At 44.1% G+C, this 22083-nt stretch overlaps 1 non-coding gene across 1 annotated transcript; it reads right to left on the bottom strand.

Annotated features, from left to right (window-relative positions):
* Positions 1-22011: 22011 nt before the first annotated feature.
* TRNAC-GCA (transfer RNA cysteine (anticodon GCA)) lies at positions 22012-22083 on the bottom strand. The gene has a single exon. It is a non-coding gene; the product is annotated as a tRNA-Cys (tRNA).

The following is a 22083-nucleotide window of genomic DNA, read 5'->3' as shown; positions in this document are numbered from 1 at the left end:
ATAATCCATGTGGTTTAAGAAAAAGGGAATTTATTGTTTTACATAATTGAAAACTCCATGGAGAAAATCAGATACAGAATAAGCAGGGCTTCAAAGCTTTTCCAAGAAACTCCTCTTCCATTTGTTTCTTGGTTCTGCCTTCCAGGTATTAACCCCCATCCTAGCATTCTCATGAGGGCAACACGGCTCCAACAGTGCAAAGATCTACAATCTCTTCAATTCAAGGTCAACAGAAAAAATGCTTGCTTATATCCCATGTCTCAGTAACAGTCTGAAGCTTGGTAATCAACCTATATCCCAATCAAATCTCATCTTGTTGGCCAGGGCCAGGCGACATGGCACAGGGGATTAAACTACTGCTTGCGATGCCCACATCCCATATGAGAGTGCTGGTTATAGTCCAGGTTTTTGTACTTCGCATCCACTGCTAAAGCAACTGGGAAAGGCAGCAGATGATGGCCTGAGTACTTGGGTCCCTGCCATCCGTATGGGGGACCTGGGTGGAGTTCTTGGTTCCTGGCTTCAGCCTGCCACAACCCTGGCTGTTATGGGCCTTTGGGGAGTAAACCAGTGGATGAGAGAGCTGTACGTCTTTCAGTCTCTCCCTCTCATTCTGTCACTCTGCTTTTCAAATAAATACATAAATCTTTAAAAACAAAGACAAAACCTCATTTTGGTGGCCAGAAGGCATGCAGTGGGTTGACTAGCTTAGATAACAGATTTTACTCTGGAATCAGAGAGTAGAATTGTACCAATAAAGTCCCCTAGAGAGTTGGTTGAAAAGTGAGTTGAAAAGATGGGAGGCCAAACCAAAACAACCCAAATCTAACCTTGTGACTTCATGAGATACAACACAGCGCACATATAAATAAGTTGCCCTGTTAATAGCTCATTAGGCCATGCAAGATATTACTCTCATAAAGATGCAACAGAAGAAGCATCTATAATCATCTACTTTTGTATTGGTGTTTGGGTCACATCGAAAGCCTTCAACATATTAAACAGATTCCATTTTTTTCTTGGTGCTGTTTTTGTTTGTTTGATCAGAAAGCTTCCCTGTTTTAGATACTGAAAGTAAGAACAAATTCAAAGGGAATGTTACCCCAGAGACTGTTTTGGGTTGCTTTGGAAGAAAGTTACTCACATTCTGCCAATTGGAACAGTTACCTGTGATTTTTATTCACTGTGGAAATGGCTTTTCAGACCTTAAAGATCATCTGATAAGCATGAACCCAATCCCACTCATTAGGCATTGAACGAAATGAGAGGATTCAAAGGCACATAAGGTCTAGGGAGCAAATCAGACAGAAAATTATCTAATTAGATTTCATATTTCGGGAGAGCCAACAGGGTAGAATTTAAGATAGAGATGTTTAAATTAGCAGCCAGAACTCTCTGCTCACATTCTTCCTGTTCCCCCAGTCTCTGGAGAAACTGCTCCCTATGAAATGAGGGGACAGAAGGCTCCCAGGACTGCTTTGTCTTGGCAAATCTGAAAAATGAAGTCATTGGAAAGGCAGGAAAATGCAGCCACATGCTGGCAACAGTCAAATCTTTCCCTAGGACTCTGGCTGTTTCTTTTGAAAAGTTTTGGGGTTACCTGATAGGTGACCTAGCAAAGCTGGCAATTAAGTGGATCATGAACAGCAGGAAGACTTCATATGGAACTCTGTCCCAGCTTAAATGCACTACCTGCAGACATTCTAGAAGAAAGAGAGCTGCACAGAACTTGGGCAATTCACAAAAGGGAAGAAATCTGGGCCATATTTTTAGGCAGCATCATTAAAGTTTGAAATGCACAAAAATGCAGTAAGGCTATTGTGCAGATGATGGGTGTTTCATTGGTGTAGAGTTGAATTCATTATTATCCCTGCTACCCTACCACAGTGCTCAATGTACAGACTACCCTTCTGATGCACCAGCAATAGTCAATGTCTTATGTCTCAGTGATAGTTACCTTGCAAATTTAACTTGCTTTCTGCATTTAGTCAAGTTATATGTTTAATTTGTGCAAGTTATTTTGCAATTGGATTTTTCCCCAATAGCCTGTCTTTCGTAGAAAATTCAGAAGCAAATGTAGGATTTGCAAAATAGGGTAGAAGTTAGTATGGGTGAAACTTAGCTCACAAGAGCATCCCACTATTTTTTGTCCTGTCTGTGAAGAGGAAAGAGATAGAGAAAGATGATGAAAGCCCATGGTCTGCCAACCCAACACTTACACCCAAGTTCTTGAGCAAGATATGCAGTGGAAAAATATCAGAAATACATGTTTTCTTCAGAAGGCATTGTGGTTGATATAAAACATTTCAAAAGCAAAAGCAAGCACAGATGGAAAAACTCAAGAGCTCAGGAGGGAAATGCAGCATTTCTCCTTGGTATATCCAGCAGGGTGAGGCAGGGTCACTCATTTCAGACCTTCACAAGGCTGGGGACTTCTCCCAGCAAGGTTGTGGCTCCATTCTAGCCCTCATATAAGAAAGTGATGCACTAGGAGCCGGAGCTGCAGCATAGGGGTCTAAGCCTCTGCCCGTGGCACCGGCATCCCATATGGACAAAGGTTCATGTCCCGGCTGCTCCTCTTCAGATACAGCTCTCTGCTTATGGCCTGGGAAAGCAGTGGAAGATGGCCGAAATGCTTGGGCCCCTGTACCTGTGTGGGAGACCTGGAAGAAACCCTGGCTCCTGGCTTCAGATGGGCCCAGCTCTGGCTGTTGCAGCCATGTGGGGGGAAAACCAGCAGATGGAAGACCTTTCTCTCTCTCTCCTTCTCTCTGTCTAATTCTACCACTCAAATAAATAAATAAATAAATTTTTGGAAGGAAGGAACGAAGGGAAGGGAGGGAGGGAGGGAGAGAGGGAGGGAGGGAAGGAAAGAAGAGATGCACTAGGTAAATTTAGGAAGGGAATGTATGTCCCCCAGTGACTAAAGGGCACAGTAGTCAGATTGTTTGTTGTAACACTTCTTAGGTTCATGCTTGCGTTCCTCACAGCTGCACACCTCCCCACTTCAGATTGTGTATGAGCCCCCATTGAACGTCACCCTTTGTATCCATCTCCCAAAGAATGAATATTTGCTATGGATACTCATAGGAACAGTTATGTGACTGATGATAAAATATGGAGCAGTCTCCAAGTTTCACCTTTCCCTTTCCCCTCTCCATATCCAAAATGATTCTTCCTAACACTGTGATCCAATAACCACCAATTATATCAGCAGTCCTTTGCAAGATGGGCTTCCTGTGCACTGCATTGTGTGGGAGAGGAGGAATGGGCTTGTCCTACCTCAACCTACCTTGATATCATACAGTGTTCTGAAAAATAAGGGTCCAGTGGGAAATGTCATTCCCTCCAAGACCATCTTAAAGAAACCCATTTAACTTTGTTTAACCTAGCATACCAGGCAGCTATTGACACAACAGTGCTGCCTAACAACAACCCTCAAAACTCCATTGTTCACAGAAACCATTTGTTCTCCCACCCACAAATCTGCAGGCTGACTACAATTTGAGTGATCTAGACTGGGGTCTACTGCTTTCCTGTGCTTCAGACTGGGTGTGACTTTGAGCTATCGATGGGCTCACATCACCTTTGATACCCAGACTAAAAAGACAGCAGTTACTTAGGGGAAGCTCTTATACAAGTACATTTCAATCTCTTCTCACATCAGTCTGCCGCATCCCATTGGCCAAAATAAAACACATGGCCAAACTCAAGTCCAGGGGCATCCCATGCACCTCAGGGCCATGGCATGAGCAGGACATGTGATTCCAACTACCCTCTGACCACCCACTGGCTTTCTGGCATTCCTCCTTGTTCCCACAAATATTTCAATCACCATCCCTAGCAGGTCCCAACTTTTTTTGATTGCAAGACTCTCTCTGACTAGTATCTACCAAAACTAGCTCCATGGAATACATTTCTTGTTCATCTATACACACAATTAGCCATATGCATAACCATGGAATGAGGCTTGGCTTTCAAATACAGTGCACACAAGACTTTCTACTGCAAGAGAAAAAGAGGAAAGAACATTTCAGATCCCATTCTCTGAGTACTTGTGTGCTTCATCTTGACAATATTACCAGAAAGAATTTGAAATTGCAAATCTGGTCTCACACAGAATTTAAAAATGTCTCCAGGACTATGATGGGAAATAACACAGCACTCCTTTGTTCACCATGTATATTCCTCCAGGGTTTGCTAAGCCACATACTCGCCACTTGCAGACATTGGCAGGTGACCACTGCCCACTCATCAAAGTAAACTAACTTTAGTGATTGTTCTACCTTCCGGCTGCTGTGCAGAAGTCTCAGGAATCCATCCTGGGAGCCTGAGCTGGGTCATGGGTGAGAAATGTAGGCTTCATTACTGTGTCTGGTTTTCAGTTACAAAGAGATGTCATCTGGGGTGTAACTGAAAAAGAAGCAAGCAGACAATCAATGGGGTCAACTGAACTGGCTGATCAAATAGGCAGAAAACAAGGACTGGATATAAAATCAGATATCTATTCATAGGAGTTGGGTCCAGGTCAGGGGCATGGGTGGTGGAGGCACTGCCTAAACAGAGTTCTATAGATTCTACAGCCCCTTGCCCTTGCAGGTATGTAAACAGAGCCCTGGGTCGGTTGGGAACAATTAGAAACCACCAGGTGCAGCTTGGTGATGCTATAAACTATACTCGGCAATTGTTTTATATTCAATATACAGGGCTAATTTTAGTCAAGGATGTTCCAAAACATGTTCTAGAGAATATAAGCTCCACTGTTCATGCAAACAGATATGACAAGACACAGGGTTCTATGGCCAAATGAGTTATAAAATTTTTGTGTTAGGGTTAGAGGGATTTCCTGCCAGAACTTAGCAGCATCTTTATAGTGATATACTTATTATATTATAAATCTCCAAGATTATATAGTTCACAACATATTTCAAACTAATTTGTTCATGAAATTTCCCTTTTTAGAGAATTTTGGTTAAATACTTTAAAGAAACATGGATATAGTGATATGATATATTAGCTTTGCTTCTAACTTGGAAACTGCATGCCACAGCACCAGGAAAGACATGGATGAGAAATTTAAGTATAACAAATTGTATCTTCACCACCTTAATCATTTTTATATATCTCAATTCTCAATTTCTTCTCTTTCTTTCAAAGTGTAGAAGGAATAATATTAAATATGCTTAAGGAAATTTGTCTTTTGCTTTGAACTTCCCATAGTCTACCAGAAACATCTCTTTCCCTTGAGAAGGTTAATCATCATGATAGCAAGAGAACAAAAAAGGAAAATAGTACATAGCTTCAGAATTCCAAAAGAGGATTTTGTAGCAACTTAATGGTTTATAAAACAAGCTTTTTCAAGAGAAAGGGGATTTCTTAACTTTTTAACTTCCATCAACTTATTTAAGGGCTATGTCTAAGTGAAATTCTTAAACCTCAATGTGCAAATAAATCACCTGGGGATCTTGTTTTTAGAAATGCAGCTTCTCTGGATACACAGCAGACTCATACAATAGCAAATGCCTAAACAGCACTCTGGCCTCAGAATCAGCCCATGAGGCATTTGGATCTGGCTAAAAAGCCCATGGGAGTTTCTCGGGCATGAAAAGCCAAGATATTGTGGCAAAAAATGACCTAAGTCAATGATCTCTGTGAGATCCCAGTGGAAAGAAGGGGCCATCAAAGAAGGCAATACCTTTCTCTAAAGGGAGGAGAGAACTTCCACTTTGATTATGGTCTTGTCTAAATAAGATTGGAGTTTGTGAACTCAAGAGGCTTCCATAGCCTTGGCAGCTCATGACAAGAGCCTCGGGTGATTGCTGACATCATAAATAATGGTGTCGATTGTTAAATCAACAACAGGAGTCACTGGGCACTTACTCCCCATGTAGTATCTCTGTCCTTAATGTGTTACACTATGTGAATTAACGGTAAAACTAGTATTCAAACAATACTTTATATTTTGTGTGTCTGTGTGGGTGAAATCTTTACTTAGTGTATACTAAGTTGATCTTCTGTAGACAAAGATAATTAAAATTGAATCTTAATGAGGAATGGGATGGGAGTGGAAGTAGGAGATGGGATGGTTTGCTGGTGGGAGGGTTGTTACGGGGGGAAAAACTGCTATAATCCAAAAGTTGTACTTTTGTGAAATTTATATTTATTAAATAAAAGTTTTCTAAAAAAAATGCAGCTTCTGAGGCCTGCATTGTGGTATAGCTAGTTAGGCTACCACTTGCAGAGCATCCAATAGCATCCCATATCACAGTGCTGGTTTGGGTCATAGCTGTTCTGCTCCCAATCCAGCTTATGGCTAATACACCTGGGAAAGCAGTGGATGATGGCCCAAGTACTTGGGTCCCTGTCACCCACATGAGAGACCTGGATGGGATTCCTGGCTCCTTCCTTCAACCTGACCCAGCCCTGGTTGTTGTGGCCACTTGGGAAATGTAGCACCCTCTCTCTCTCTTCCAAATAAATAAATAAATCTTTTATTTAAAAAATCAGATTCGGGACAAGTAGTTCCTGAAAGCCTGCATTTCATATAAATTCCCAGGTAGTGCTGTTGCTTGTGGTTTGTGGGCTGCAGATTGAGTGTGAATGTACCACAGAACATGTCTGAGGGCTTGCATGAGGCTTGCTGTCCTAGGACACAAAGAAGGTGAGACATAAAGGAAGAAGAAAGCCCAAAGCTTTCTCTTTCTAGCCTGAGCCAAGGTGGGGTTGACAAAGGAGATGAGAAAGTCCAAAGGAACCTCAGTCTCATCTCTTTGGGTACAGCTCCAGAGAGCAGAGGTGCATTGGGAAGAGGGAAAACCCCCAAGCAGTATATAGTTACCCTCACGGAAATCAAAGGACTCCTCCGTCCGCCCTTGCACTAGTGTGAAGCTTGGCCTCTTTCAAGGTGCTCAGACCAACAAGTTAGTAATAATAATGTCTAGAAACATCCTACATTGGGAGCCAGCACTGTGGCATAGCAGGTAAAGCCACTGCCTGCAGTGCTGGCATCCCATATGAGCGCCCGTTTGAGTCCCGGCTGCTTCACTTCTGATCCAACTCTCTGCTATGGCCTGGGAAAGCAATGGAAAATGGCTCAAGTCCTTGGGCTCCTGCACCTGCATGGGAGACCTGGAAGAAGCTCAGGGTTCCTGGCTTCAGATTGGTGCAGCTCCTACCATTGAGGCCATCTGGGGAGTGAACCAGCAGATGGAAGGCCTCTTTCTCTTTCTGCCTCTCCTCCTCTCTCTGTGTAACTCTGACTTTCAAATAAAAAAAAAAATCCTACATTAGGGAAACAAGAGCTGCTGGGTTATCAGGGCAAATGAGTACAAGCTGGGTTATCAGTGCAAATGAGTACAAGCGAATGTTTTGCCGAATATACTGGAAGAGCATGAAGCCTTTTACAGAAATCACTTGCAAAGGAAATGGTATTTTAGACACAAGTGCATAAGCAAAGCCGAAAAGAATCTATTAATGATTAGTAGAAAAGCACCAAAAAGCTAACATAGGATATACAAAGAAAAGCTACTCAGTGCGTCCTAACGACCCTCTGGACCATGATTCTAAGGGTTTAACGATCGCCAGCCCATTAGAAGATACATCTCTCATGCCCTTGATTATGTAACTGCATAATTAACCATACCTGGTACTCATTATGGAATTCTCAACAAAGTCTCTTATCACCTTCATAAAAGTCTGAGAACATTCTTCTGTATCCAGGTGGGGACTGAGCAGACCCTGCCTCCTCACAGAACCACATCATGGTGCCCCAGCTGAAAGGAATCAGTCGTCATCAGCTCCCTGGGAAACCTGTGAAGACCAGTAGCAGCGGTGCTTCCATCCTCTAGGTGAATGATGCACTCACACAGCTGACAGACAGACCCTAGACTCCGTCCCAACAGAGCACGCTGGAAAGCATCCAAACCAGACTGAGTTCACAAGCAAGTAAACACCACACACCCAGGCAGGCTCCTCACAGGCCTGCAGACGACAGAGCTCTTCTCCCTGGGCCAAGTGAGCGTGCCCCTTCCCTGCTACTCAACCCCATCATTAATGCTCAGCTCAGCTTGCACAGCCTTGAAGAAGCCTTCGTTGACCTCCCCTTTCACTGAAACGTCTTGAGCAAGTATTGATTGTGCCTCAATCGCAATATTAATCGTGTACTCCCTCGTGTCTCTTAAGTTGTTGCTATGTTTTTCCATCCAAGGGCATTTTCTGAAAAGAATGTGAAAGTCTCACTACCAAAACATTTCTCAAATACATGATTAGTTTCCAGGTTTTTAAATACCATGGTTCTGGTTATAAGGATGTGTTACACTGTTGCCTGGCAGTGAACCCCTAGAGTAGTGTGAGCCAAGATAACCCTCCCAAGAGGGTTACCCACCTCTGAGCTTCCTGAAGATCTCACCTCCCGCTCTGACACATCCGCTGCCAACACCTGCTCCTGGCTCACCCACTTGCATTCCTCCCTTTTACCCACTAGCCCGCTATGTTGCTTTTTCTCCCCAGGGGTGCCTGCCTCTGCTTCGGACTCAGCTCTCCTACTTAAGTGCTAAATTTCAGCCCGTCCAAGTTAGAAGTGTCCTTAGCAGACACTGCTGGCACAGCCAATTCCTGGCTGCTGCGCTAATCTCCGACTAAATGATAACCTTAGCTCACCTGGCTGCTTTAGCCACTCAGCAGCCCTCTGCTGCCCCCTCCTGGCACTTTCCAGGCTCTCAGCCCCTTTGCCTTAATTCCTAATTAAATTCTGTGGATTTGGCATGTGTGGTAGCAAATAATCACCTTATATCACATGAGAGATGTTTTCAGACTCAGCGACTGTTTCTTTAGCACTTACTTGACTGTCTCACATTCAGACACTTGCAACCTTTATTAGATACTAAGCGATCTAAAAGGCTCTCCTAAAAAGTCAGCTTTGGATACCCAGCACATATGTACAAACACAGAGAGATCATATACATACACATATGTAACATAAAAGGAAATGGGAAATGTCCAAATCAAGAAGTCTCCAAAAGTTCGTGGAAATGCTTGTTAGAAAAAAATAACTGTGTGCATTTCAAAACTTTTACACTAAAGTTTATTTTTTTAAAGATTTATTTATTTATTTGAAAGTCAGAGTTACACAGAGAGAGGAGAGGCAGAGAGAGAGAGAGGTCTTCCGTCCAATGGTTCACTCCCCAGATGGCCGCTCCAGCCGGAGCTGCGCCAATCCAAAGCCAGGAGCCAGGAGCTTCTTCTAAGTCTCCCATGTGGGTGCAGGGGCCCAAGGACTTGGGCCATCCTCTACTGCTTTCCCAAGCCATAGCAGAGAGCTGGATTGGAAGAGGAGCAGCTGGGACTAGAACTGATGCCCATAAGGGATGCCGGTGCTTTAGGCCAGGACGTTAACTCACTGCGCCACAGCATTGGCCCCTAAAGTAAAGTTTTGACTTAACTTTCTCAGGATGTTTTTGATGTACCCTCATGCACAGGGCATCAAAATGTTAGGGAAGCAGTTTTACTGCTCATTCTCTTTTTCTGGTTCCTCATTCATACCATCACAAGGGTACAAATGGTACATAACACCAATTTTCCAAGATCAGTTTAAATGAGAATTACCTGTTAAGTTTACTAGAAATCAAAGTTTCTGGGCATTCTTCCTAGAGATTCTATACATTTTTAACCAGAACCACAGGAACCCTTAGTAGACTAGCCCATCTTCTATCCCCAACTATATGTACTGACTTGTAGAAACAGAGAACCAGTCTGCAAAGAAGCTGTTCACAAGCTTTTGTGAGCAAGAATCTTGTATAAGCACAAGCTTCATGAAAGAGCTCTACTTGCTGGGCCCCAAATATGCCTGACTCTAGCGCTTGATGAGAGGAGAGTGTTGAAATTTAATAACCCTTCTTCTTTTCCATAATCGAACATGGGGCCTTGCAGCATACAGAGATGAGAAATCACTGAGTCAGCAGATATTTTAGCACCTGGAAGACAGGTGCTGCAATTTGGAATGCACTACAGTGTTGTCCTTTGTTGGGCCTGCCTGGATGCAAACTTGGAGATGTTCATGATTTTTCAAATTCTTGTAGTTACAGCCTCAAATTACCCAGGGTGCCTGGGAGAAAACCAGGCTGAGCTGCTCTCAGAGGCCCACTCCTGTGGCCTTGTGGAGTGTACCTTTGCTTCACTCTACACTGAGTCTCTGCTGCCTCTCTGTGCTGTCTGTGTAGGCCTCCCTCAATTCATTGTGGGGGGTGGGGGGATCCAAGAACCTGCGGGGACCACAACACCTGGTCCTATCTCCAACAACAGAAAGGGCCTGTGTGGCTAAGGATGGGGAAATTGAATCTGGGAAGACAAATGGTCTTCTTCCAGTTTGCATGAGTTCACATAACCATAGCATCTGTGCTGCATAAGGGGTTCTCACCAGGAACTCCCTGGACTACAAACAATGCACTGCCAGGAAATTTGCAGAAACGCAAATTTGTCAGCCCTGCCCCAGAACTACTGAATCAGAAACTGGGGTGGGCTCTGGCTTCCCTCTGTCTGATAACTTCAGGGGGGAAACTCAGAAAAGAATTTTTCGTATTTATATCCAAAAAGTCCTTTGTTCCAGGAGGAGAAGAAGCAGGAAGGCAGGACCTATCCCCTTAAAAACTCCTGGCCTCAACCGGACTGTGCGCTCAGCCCTCTGCCTCTCTGCTAAGCCACCCGCCTGGCCTGGCCAAGTGTATTCCCTCCACTCAACCATGTAACCTTGCTCTCTCCCAGTCTGAGCGACTGGGCACTCTCTCAGGTTCTGTCTGGAGAGGTGCCCATCCATTCTTTGAGATGTCCCCACCCTAATAAACCTTGCTGTTTTGCTTTTCACTATTCTCCATCTCACGCCTGAATTCTTGCTTTCGTGAAAACAAGAACTCTTGCTTTCTCCAGTAACAGGGGCCAGAGCCTAGGATGGCATCTGGAGCATAGATGGTGCCACAGGTAAGATAGCACCATTTTACTAACAAAGGGGACCAGTTCTTCCCACTGTTTCTCCTCCTCCTCCAGGATAAAGGGTTTGCTGAGTGTGAGTTAGGTGAAATTTCTCCCATAGGTCACTACTCAGTGCTATCAGACTGGAGAGCCCACCTGGCACTGGGCAAAGGGGCCTCCCCTAGGGTGCACACCTAATGTTATCAGGCCAGATACCCCACTTGGTGCTGAGGAAAGAGGATTCTCCTGGGGAGCTTTCCTTGGGGGGAAGAGCTAAGACCTCTTGGAAAGTTATCAGGGTCTGGGCAGGACTTTGCAGTGAAAATAGTGGACTCCTTCTTGGCCTGAGACTTCCAGCCTCCAGAACTCTGAACAATCTAAGGTATTGTGTTACAGCAGCCTCATTGGTCTGACACCATTCTTGAGGAGAGGAGAGGAGATATAGAGCTAAAGAAAAAAAAATGGTTTCTAAGGGTGACATGAAGTTTGGGATTTTTTAAAAAAGACTCCTACAAAATAAAGGGTATAGAAAGGAGAAAAGATGAAATAAGGTTGGCAAAACATTGGCAAATGTTCAGGCAGTCATGGAAGTTCATCACAACTCTTTACACCTTGGTGTGTATTTGGAAATGTCCTACAATAGAAAGTTTATATGATCATATATATGTATAAATGAGAAGAAAGAAAGAACCTGTGAACACTTCAGCCCACCAGGGGTTTTTGTAGAAACACAAAACAGGTGAGAAGTTTCAGGAATTTGCAATGCATCTACCCCAGGGTTCTGGTCTTAGGATACTAGCTGCAGTCAGTCTCACTCACAGATTATGGAACACTAATCAGATGACCCATCAAATCTAGAAAAGAAAAATCCTCATCTTCCCATGGTTGGCTTGCCGTGTATTATTTAAATAGAATATATTTATACTAAAATAAGTGTCCTTTTATTATCTAAAATTCAAATGTAACTAGGGTCCTCTATTTTTGTTTGCTAAATCTGGCACCCCCACCAACATTCTCTTATCCAACTAAAATTTGACACCTTAGTCACAAGGTGACCGAAGTATTTTTTCCATGTCAGTCCACATTGCTTTTCTCTCTTGCTCACCCATTCTGTCTCTGCTCCTCCTTCCCAATATATGAGGGGATTTCAAAAATTTCATGGAAAATGGAATTAAAAATAAGTTTATTTTGGCCATAATTTTTTTTCAAGGAGCTAGCACTGTGGTGCAGCAGGTTAATCCATGATTTGTGACACTGGCATTCTATCTGGGAGTGCTAGTTTGCGACCCAGCCACTCCACTCTCAATACAACTTATTACTAATATGCCTGGGAAGGAAGCAGAATATGGCTCAAGTATATGGGACACTGCTGACCATGTGGGATACCTGAATGGAGTTCCTGGCTCCTGGCTTTGGCCTGGCCCATATATATTGCAGTCATCTGAGAACTAAACCAGTGCATAGAAGATATCTCTCTCTCTCTCTGCACCCCTCCCCTGTGTGTGTGTGTGTGTGTGTGTGTGTCCCATTCTGTGTAGCTAGGTCTTTCTAACAAATAAATCCCTAAAAAAAGTTTTTAAATTAAAACTCATGAGAGTTTTTGAAAAGGTTTGTGAAAATGGAATTAAAGGATAAGTTTATTTTGATGCAAATTTTTTGAACTCCACACCTATGTACAGTCTTCAAAAAATTCTTAAAAATGCATATTATGAAAATATATGGATGCAGAAATCTGGGGACACCAAAATGAAATTAACTTTTGATCCTGTTTTCCATAAAATTTTTGATGTGCATGAGTGCCCTTCAGGCTCACACCACAATATGCTGCCAAGAGCCCTGAGAGCTGAAGGGAAAACAAGCTATGTAAGAGAGCCCAGTTCTGTTGCAGATCCCAAGGGGCCAAGCAGGCTATGTGACCAATAACCAGTGGCCACCACAGGATTATAGAAAAATCCAAGCTTTGTCCTTACCACTTTCTCAGTTCCCTTTCTGCAATTCTACTCCATGAAGAGTAATCAAAACATGTGAATCCAGTTAGTACAGCAGATGTTTTTTATTTTGTTTTAAAGATTGGTTGATTAGTTTATTTATTTATTTGAAAGGCAGAGTGACAGAGCGAAAGAGAAAGAGATCTTCCATCTGTTGGTTCACTCTAAATGGCTGCAACAGCTGGGCCTGGGCCAGGCCAAAGTCAGGAGACACCAACTCTATCCAAGTCCTTCATGTGGGTAGCAGGAACCCAGATAATTAAGCCATCTTCTGCTGCCCTCCCAAGCACATCAGCAGGAAGCTGGACAGGAAGCAGAGCAGCCAGGACTTGAAGCAGCACTCTGATATGGGATGCAGTATTGCAATCAGTGGCTTAACCTGCTGCACCACAACATTGGCCCCTATAACACATTGCTTTTAAATAATCTATTTATCTTCTTTTCTGGTAAAAGCACCCATTTTTTTTCTTGGATAACCACCTACTTCCAATCTTAGTGTTGTTAGAATGGGGTGGAATTGCTCCCCTGTTCTTGAAAAAAGCAAAGGGGGCCGGCATTGTTGCATGGCAGATTAAGCTGCCGACTGCAGCATCAGCATCCTTTATGGGCTCCAGTTCAATTCCTGGCTGCCCCACTTCCAATCCAGCTCCCTGCTAATGCACCTGGGAATGCAGTGGAGGATGGCCCAAGTGTTTGAATCGTGTACCCCCATGGGAGACCCAGAAAAAGCTCCTAGCTCTTGCCTTTGACCTGGCCCAGCCCTGGCCATTGGGGCCACTTGGGAAGTGAACTAGTGGATGGACGATATTTCTCTCTAATTCCACTTTTCAAATAAATAAAATAAAACTTTTTAAAAACACAGAAAAAAAAACCACAAAGAATGAAGGCACAGCCACATCAGACATGCCTACTGTCCCTGCCACAATTACTGGTCCACAGACAGGACGATGAGACTTCATCACAGGATTTTGGCTAGCACTGCTCAGAAGAAAAATGTCCTTCGGTCTTGCCACCACATGTAGAGAATCTTCTTGAGAACATAACACAGAGAAATGCAGGTCCAAGAGAGAAACCGATTCCTGATAACTTGACCTGGTACATGGGTCCAGCCATGTTTGAAACCAGTATGAAATCTGGGTTCTTCAGTTAAGCTACTGTTTTTCTAAAACCAGGTTGAATCACTGTCACATACAACAAAAAGAGAAGCAACTGGGACCACTGCTAACCTACATTGGGCACAGCCCTGTTAACCAATACCATCAGAGTCTGGTTGAAAAGTCAATCAAGTTTATTCAGCTAATTAAACAGAGAATTTAAATGTGGGAACAATCAGTCACTTGCCCAAGTTGGCTGATCTGCAAGCCTGAGGTTGGTTAAGGGTTTTGTACTCTGACAGAGTTGGAAGTATAGTATTGAGCCAAATCTAAAACAATACAAGATGTATATGTGGTTCTCCATCACACTGAATGTTGAAGAGCACCTGTGTTAACTAACGGACCTGATTCTTGACTAAGGAGGTGCATTCCATTCCCACATTCATTCCCACATTCATTCCCACGTGGGAGTTGTCCATATGCAGTGAGAGGCAACCCGTGGGGTCATTAATCACTCTTCCTACAATGACCCTAGGATGGAAAGCCCTCGCCTTCCCACGGTACAGTACATTTTTCTTGCTGCCCTGCAGCTCATGCATCCTGCTCACGCTGAGGTCCGTGGGGAGGTCCGTGGGAAGGTCCAGTACCTGGGAACTTGCTGCAGTGCATCTTCACAACACAGACAGCAGCCTGGCCGACTCAGGCCTCTACAGTCACCATGTAAGACACAGCCTCGCAGGGCTAAGGCTCAGCAATTCTTGGCACATTTGTGCACATTAAGAAAAGGCTCCCTTCCCTCAAGATACCTGCAGCCAAACCATGCAGTTGGAGTGAGGGCTGGATTTCAACTACTACTCATTCTCCATGGGGCTGGTAACTTTTCATAACACAACAATTGGGTACCTTTACACTGCAGTCATGAGCTTGCTTAACAGGTGGAAAGTTCAAATTCATTAACTCGGGGCTGCCGCTGTGGCATAGTAAGCTAAGCCTCTGCCCGTGGCGCCAGCATCTCATATAGGTGACGGTTTATGTCCCGGCTGCTCCACTTCTGATCCAGCTCTCTGCTATGGCCTGGGAAAGCAATGAAAGATGTCCCAAGTGCTTGAGCCCCTGCACCTGCATGGGATATCTAGAAGAAGCTCCTGGCTCCTGGCTTCAGATGGGCCCAACTCCAGAATGGTGTGGCCATCTGGGGAATGAAACAGTGGATAAAAGACCTTTCTCTGTCTCTCTCCCTCTCTCTGTCTGCAACTCTACCTCTCAAATAAATAAATAATCTAAAAGGAAAAATTCATTAACTCAAGTTAATTTCTTATCAGCAAAGGTATTGGTTGTGCAAGGACATAGCTAACTCATCAAGCTGGAAACAGGCAATATGGAGATATGCATGAGTGATCAATCCACATAGTAGATGCTTAATAAATGCCTGAATTTATCATTATAACTAGATATGATCCCTTGAATACCAATGACAACATGGACTAAGTACTGGAAACAAATAAGTAGGACAATTCCCCTGGTGGGTGGTGCCAGGACACTTAGCATAGACAAAGCCAGCATGTAGAATCTGCCAGGATGGGCCAGCAGAGCAGAGCATCTTAATAGCTCAGACATGTGAATCAAGAAGCTCCCCAGGGCCAGCATTGTGGCACAGTGGGTAAAGCCACTGCTTGCAATGCCAGCATCACATGTGGCGCCAATTCAAGTCCCAGCTGCTCCACTTCTGATCCAGCTCCCTGCTAATGTGCCTGGGAAGGCAGCAGAAGATGAATCAAGTGCTTGGATCTCTGCAGCCCATGTGTGAAACACAGTTGGAGCTCCTGACTCCTGACTTTGGCCTAACCCCAGCCATTGCAGCCATTTGGGATGTGAACCAGCAGATGGAAGATTGATCTCCCTCTCTCTCCCTACCTCTCTCTATAACTCTGCCTTTCAAACAAAGAAAAAAACCTTGGAGAAAGTTAGAAACAAACTCTCTAAAGCCTGAGTATGGTGTTTTTAAAATATAACCACAAATTCTTGGATCCTCCGCCCTTCAAACAATGGAGCCTAATTCCTTGAGAGTGGATTGATTGAATTGCTTCCGACAAAATGTGACAGAAATGATGGTTTATGACTTCAGGGTAGAGCTCTCAAAGAGGATACATTATTATCTCTCAGAGTGCTCACTGCATGGGGAAGCCAGATGCCATGTCATGAGGACATGAGCGGTGCAGAGGGAAGTCTAGAAAGTGAAGAGCAGAGTCCCCTTTGGCCAGCCATTCTGTATGTACCTTCACTGCAAGCTCATGGGAGCCACTTAGCACAGCTGTTGTGAACACTTGGCCCTCAGAGGCTGTGTGAGAGGATGCATCTTATGACTTAAGTCAGTAACGGTGGGGGTAATTTTTAATAGACTAACGCACTGACTAAAGAGCGAGACTCCAGCATTAAGAGTAATGAGAATCAGGCAGGACCTCAGCTTCAGAAGAAATGGGACACTGAGTTAGGAACCAAGACAGGAAGTCAGGGACAGAAATGGGGGTGAAGTCAAAACAAGAGGAACTCAAGTTTGGTGAGGCCCTAGAGGAAGAGCCATGGAGTCCATTGCTGCAGAGCCAGGGCCAGACTGAGCCTGAGAGCTATTGTAGTAAAGGGCCACTCCCCCTGCTGGCATTGCAACCCAGTAGAAATGCTAGCTTCTTCATCTGTTCCAGGGAGATGGAGGTCCCAGGCACTAAACTGCACCAAGCTGAGTTGTCTGGAGTCTCCATAGATACCAAAGAACAAGCAGAAATCACATAGTGTGTCAGATCCAAGGTCTCGAATGAGGCCATGGGCAAGGGATGAAAATCAGCACTGCAGAAGAGCACATGGTTGATGTCAAATTTTGAGCTCAGGGTGAAGACTGGAAGAAGAGGAGCCTGTGCTGGGCATGACCCCAGGTATTGGCCATGGGAGGAGGGGCTGGGCAGGCCAAGTTAGAGGCCTGGGCTAGACCAGTGATTGCTAGTGTGCATCAGCACCTCCTGAAGGGCTTTCAAAAATACCACTGAATCCCACATCAGAGATGCTGACTCAGCGGGTCAGGGGAGGACCTGGTAATCAGTGTTTCTAACCTGGCACAGTGATGCTAATCCTGCTGATCCACTTTGAAAAGCACTGAGATGTCAGGTTCAGGTAGAAGGGCCAGGATTGTGCAGGGGTGTGGGACCAAATCTGCCACAGCAGGAAGAATATGTGGAGGAGATGTCTTTGAGAACTGTTCACGGCCCCGAGTCTAATGAGACATCTGCTGGTTCTGCCCCTGCTCCAGCTTCACATTCTTTAGGCCCCACCCTCTGCTCCATTTCACCATTGAAAATGAAGTCACTGTGAAGTAAGAATTGCTATCATTCATAGGGCAATTACTGTGCACTGTGCACTCTGTGACATGTTATTTAACTCACATCAAACTTTATAAGAGGAATATCCATTATCATCCCCAATGTACAAATAAGGACACCTACTATACAGCAACCTTCAAAAAATGTCAAATAGAAGTCACAAGAAATCTCCATGTGTCTCATTCCCCATCACATGCACAAATGACCCATGTGTGGCTTATTTATTTGTGATTCTGGCCCTAGAGACAAGGCTCATCTTCCTTTGCGTGGAGCAGTTGAATAGGAAAGTTGGCTGAGGAGCTGCAATGAAGCTGAAGCTGAAATGCTATTTTTTTCAGACAGTGCAATTCTAGGGAACAAGGATGAAATGAAATAGAGGCCCAGAAAGAAGGGAAACTTCAGCTGGCTGGTGTGTTTCCACACAGGCCACAACTTGGGAGTTAAGCACAACTCTGCTTGAGCTCTTAAAGCAGTCCACCCAGAGGACACATGGACAACTGCATCTCAAGGAGATCAGTTACAGCTGACCTGTGGCTCTCAGTGGTGAAAGGTTTTCCCCGTGGTGACTCAACTTACAACACTTACAGATTCTGCATGTGGGACTCCACGTAGGCCTCACGGCCTCTTACAAGTCAATAGCTATAGGGAAGCCAGGAAGGGAGGCATCCACTGTGGACAAGAGGCAAAGGGATTGTTGGGAGTTGCTGTGTAGTGGGGCTGGCAGATTCTACCCATATGTGGCTACTCCGGTGACAACCAGGATCAAATAAAAAGTGACCAAAGGCCTCACAAATAGCTAAGGCCAAGGGGATTTGAAATACTGCCTGAGAAATGCCTCACATACACTCCTCCCAATTTTTATCTAATAAATATTTATACACACCACATAAAACCCACACTCACATCAAGAACCAGAATTACATATAAAAAGGACATCGGTGAAGATCCAGCCAAATTTAATTTCCTCCAATATTCTTTTAATGCATATTTGAAATGTTGCAAAATAAAAATATTTTGATTAGATAATGGGAAAAGATCACATGGATTGCTTTAGAAAGGCACAGAGTTATTTTTTAGGTCAAGGCAACTGTGTATGTCATATACAAAAAGTATATCTTTATTTTATTATTTTTTACCTAGAAACCTTTTATTTAAGGTATACAAACTTCATGCATTTCATATATACCAACTTAGGAACATAATATTCTTCCCATCCTGTCCTCCCTCCCACTCTTTTCTTCTCTCTCTCTCTCTCTTTTTTTTTTTTTTTTTTTTTTTTTTTTGACAGGCAGAGTGGACAGTGAGACAGAGAGAGACAGAGAGAAAGGTCTTCCTTTACCGTTGGTTCACCCTCCAATGGCCGCTGCGGCCAGCATGCTGTGGCTGGAGCACCACGCTGATCCGAAGCCAGGAGCCAGGTGCTTTTCCTGGTCTCCCATGCAGATGCAGGGCCCAAGCACTTGGACCATCCTCCACTGCACTCCTGGGCCACAGCAGAGAGTTGGACTGGAAGAGGGGCAACCAGGACAGAATCCGGCACCCCGACAGGGACTAGAACCTGGGGTGCTGGCGCCGCAGGCAGAGGATTAGCTTATTGAGCCGCAGCGCAGGCCCCACTTTTTTCAAAGTAAAAGAAATTAGCAAAAGAAAAATCGTAATGATTCTGCTTTGCTTTCTTCAATAAAACTTGTCTTCTTCAATACAAAGTTGACTCTCCAAAGATATTTTTTATAAAACTGCAGTAAGTTCTTTTTGAATTTTTTATTATTTATTTATTTGAGAGACAGAGAGAAAGAGGGCTCCTATTTATTGGTTCACTTTCAAAATGCCTGCAACATCTCTAATTGAAGCTGAAGCCAAGAGCTGCTAACTCAATCTCCCATGTGCATAGCAGAAACCCAATTCCTTGGGCCATCACTGCCCTTCCCAGGGTCTGCATTATCAGGGAGCTGGGTCAGGAGCAGAGCTGGTTATCAAAGCCAGGAACTCTGCTGTGAGACACACATGTCTTAACCAGTATCTTGATTGTTATGTCAAACACCTGCCCCCTAAATTGCCTTTGAAATGTGAGAAGTCTAACTCTTGCTTTATGATAAAATTAGCTTCCGGGCCGGCGCCGTGGCTCAATAGGCTAATCCTCCGCCTTGCAGCGCCAGCACACCGGGTTCTAGTCCCGGGTGGGGCGCCGGATTCTGTCCCAGTTGCCCCTCTTCCAGGCCAGCTCTCTGCTGTGGCCAGGGAGTGCAGTGGAGGATGGCCCAAGTCCTTGGGCCCTGCACCCCATGGGAGACCAGGAGAAGCACCTGGCTCCTGCCATCGGATCAGCGCGGTGCGCCGGCCGCAGCGCACCGGCCACGGCAGCCATTGGAGGGTGAACCAACGGCAAAAGGAAGACCTCTCTCTCTCTCTCTCACTGTCCACTCTGCCTGTTAAAAAAAAAAAAAGATTCAAATAAAATAAAATTAGTTTCTGAAGAATTTAAAAATATACTTCGTTTACATGTCTTGCCTCATCTATTTATTCTTCCATTCAATTAGCCAGTGGCCATTACTGTGCAAATAACTTCTGAGACCCTATCAATCACTGATGATAGCAAGAAGAGTCAGAAAGAACTTGCACTCTGAGGGACACATATTGGAATAGGGAAATTAATTATAGGAGAAAACAGTGCTCACCAAGTGTTCAGTGCCTTCCTACTGTCCCAGCTTCCACTGCAATTCGTTGGGGGCGTGTAACTAGTTCTGCCCAGTGGACTCTGAGCAGATGTGACTCAGGGCCAGCCAAGACTAAAGCAATGATTGACTCCAACTTTCTCTACCCCTGCAGAGATCACCCTGAGAAGCCAATAGGGACAGGACCACCAGACCTAGCATGAATAAGACATAAATATTTTTTATTTGAAACTACTGAGATTTGTGGTTTGTTGTCACAGCATGTCCACGCTTAGCCTCATTAATGCACAGGCATATAAATAATTGCAATAGACCTTGAGATAATGGATGAAAAAGAGGTGCTATGGAAACAGAGAAAAGGAGAATTAACAAAGCTAGAATTGCCACACTTCTTTTGTTATTATTTTTAATTGGCAAAATTGTATATATTTGTGATGTGTAACATGATGTTTTGAAAAATGTACACATTGTAGAATAACGAATAAGATAATTAACAGATGTACTTTCTTTCTTTCTTTTTTTTTTTTTTTTTTTTTTTTTTTGGACAGGCAGAGTTAGTGAGAGAGAGACAGAGAGAAAGGTCTTCCTTTCCGTTGGGTCACCCCCCAGATGGCTGCTACAACAGGCGTGCTGTGCCGATCCGAAGGCAAGAGCCAGGTGCTTCCTCCTGGTCTCCCATGCGGGTGCAGGGTCCAAGCACTTGGGCCATCCTCCACTGCCTTCCCGGGCCACAGCAGAGAGCCGAACTGGAAGAGGAGCAACCGGGACAGAATCCGGCGCCCCAACCGGGACTAGAATCCATATGGGATGCCAGCACCACATGCGGAGGATTAGCCTAGTGAGCCGCAGCGCCAGCCAGATGTACTTTCAATATTAACCATAGCCCAGGGGAAGGCCAGCTTTCAACTATGCCCCTACACTTACTGCAGACCATTTTCTTGCTCTGGGTTCCACTAGAAACTAACAGTCTTATGGGCTATTGTTAACTACTGAGATCCAAAAAGAGGTCCACCCACTGATGTACCTTCTTCTGTGTCATGGGCAGTGCAAACTGCAGCCGGATGTCCTCACTCTTGAAGGCACATCCTGACACTGGGCTCCTAAGAGTCTGACAATGCTTGCAGTATTTATCTCCTACCCATGTTATGACACCGCTAAAGGGGATATCACTGTTGTAATAGTTTTCCTGAAAATCCATACACACTACCAGTCTAATAACAAGAAAATGCCAAGCAGATTCTGCAAAAATACTTTCTTAGGACTTCAAAAGTGTCAAGGTTGCAAAAAAGATGAACAAACAAAACCATAAGGAAACACTGAGAAATTGTCATAGTTTGAAGAAGACCGAAGAGACTAGAAAACTAATGTAATGCAGGTTTTGATCTTGGGACAGAAAAAAATGGATATCAATGGGGAAAATTGGTGAAATCTGAATACTGTATGGTTTGGTTGGTAGTGTTGCATCAATGTTTATTTCATGGTTTTGATAAATATACCGTGGTTGTGTAAAATAGTAATTCACATTAGGAGAAGGTGGGGAGGGAAGGTATATGGGACCTCTCTACTATCTTTATAACTCTCTATGAATCTAAAATTTACAGAATTAATAAACTATTCTGTAAAAGCTAATTTTTTTAAAAAAGCTTGAAGAAAAGGAGATAGAAAGGGTCTGATTAATAAAATTAAGCATACAGGAAAGGAGAAGCAAAGGTGCCTGCTGTGTGTGCATTTGTATGTGTATATATGTGTGTGTTAGATGAAGGCTGAGCGTATGTGAGTCCTGTAGCTATACTGTGAGGTAATTAATGAGCAAAAGTGCTTGAGTGAACCTCAAAAGAAACATCTCTTTAAATTTTGAGCACTAATCACCTTGCTTGCCTTGCCTTTGTCCTGGATGAAGCTTCTTTCAGGAGAAAAAGTACACTACAGGGGGCACCTGGATTTGAACCAGGGACCTCTTGATCTGCAGTCAAATGCTCTACCACTGAGCTATACCCCC

This window comes from Oryctolagus cuniculus, chromosome 4, assembly GCF_964237555.1.
Source record: "Oryctolagus cuniculus chromosome 4, mOryCun1.1, whole genome shotgun sequence".
In the NCBI taxonomy this organism is placed as follows: Eukaryota; Metazoa; Chordata; class Mammalia; order Lagomorpha; family Leporidae; genus Oryctolagus; species Oryctolagus cuniculus.
The sequence above is the reverse complement of the archived record's forward strand: the minus strand, read 5'-3'. Positions and strand labels throughout refer to the sequence as shown.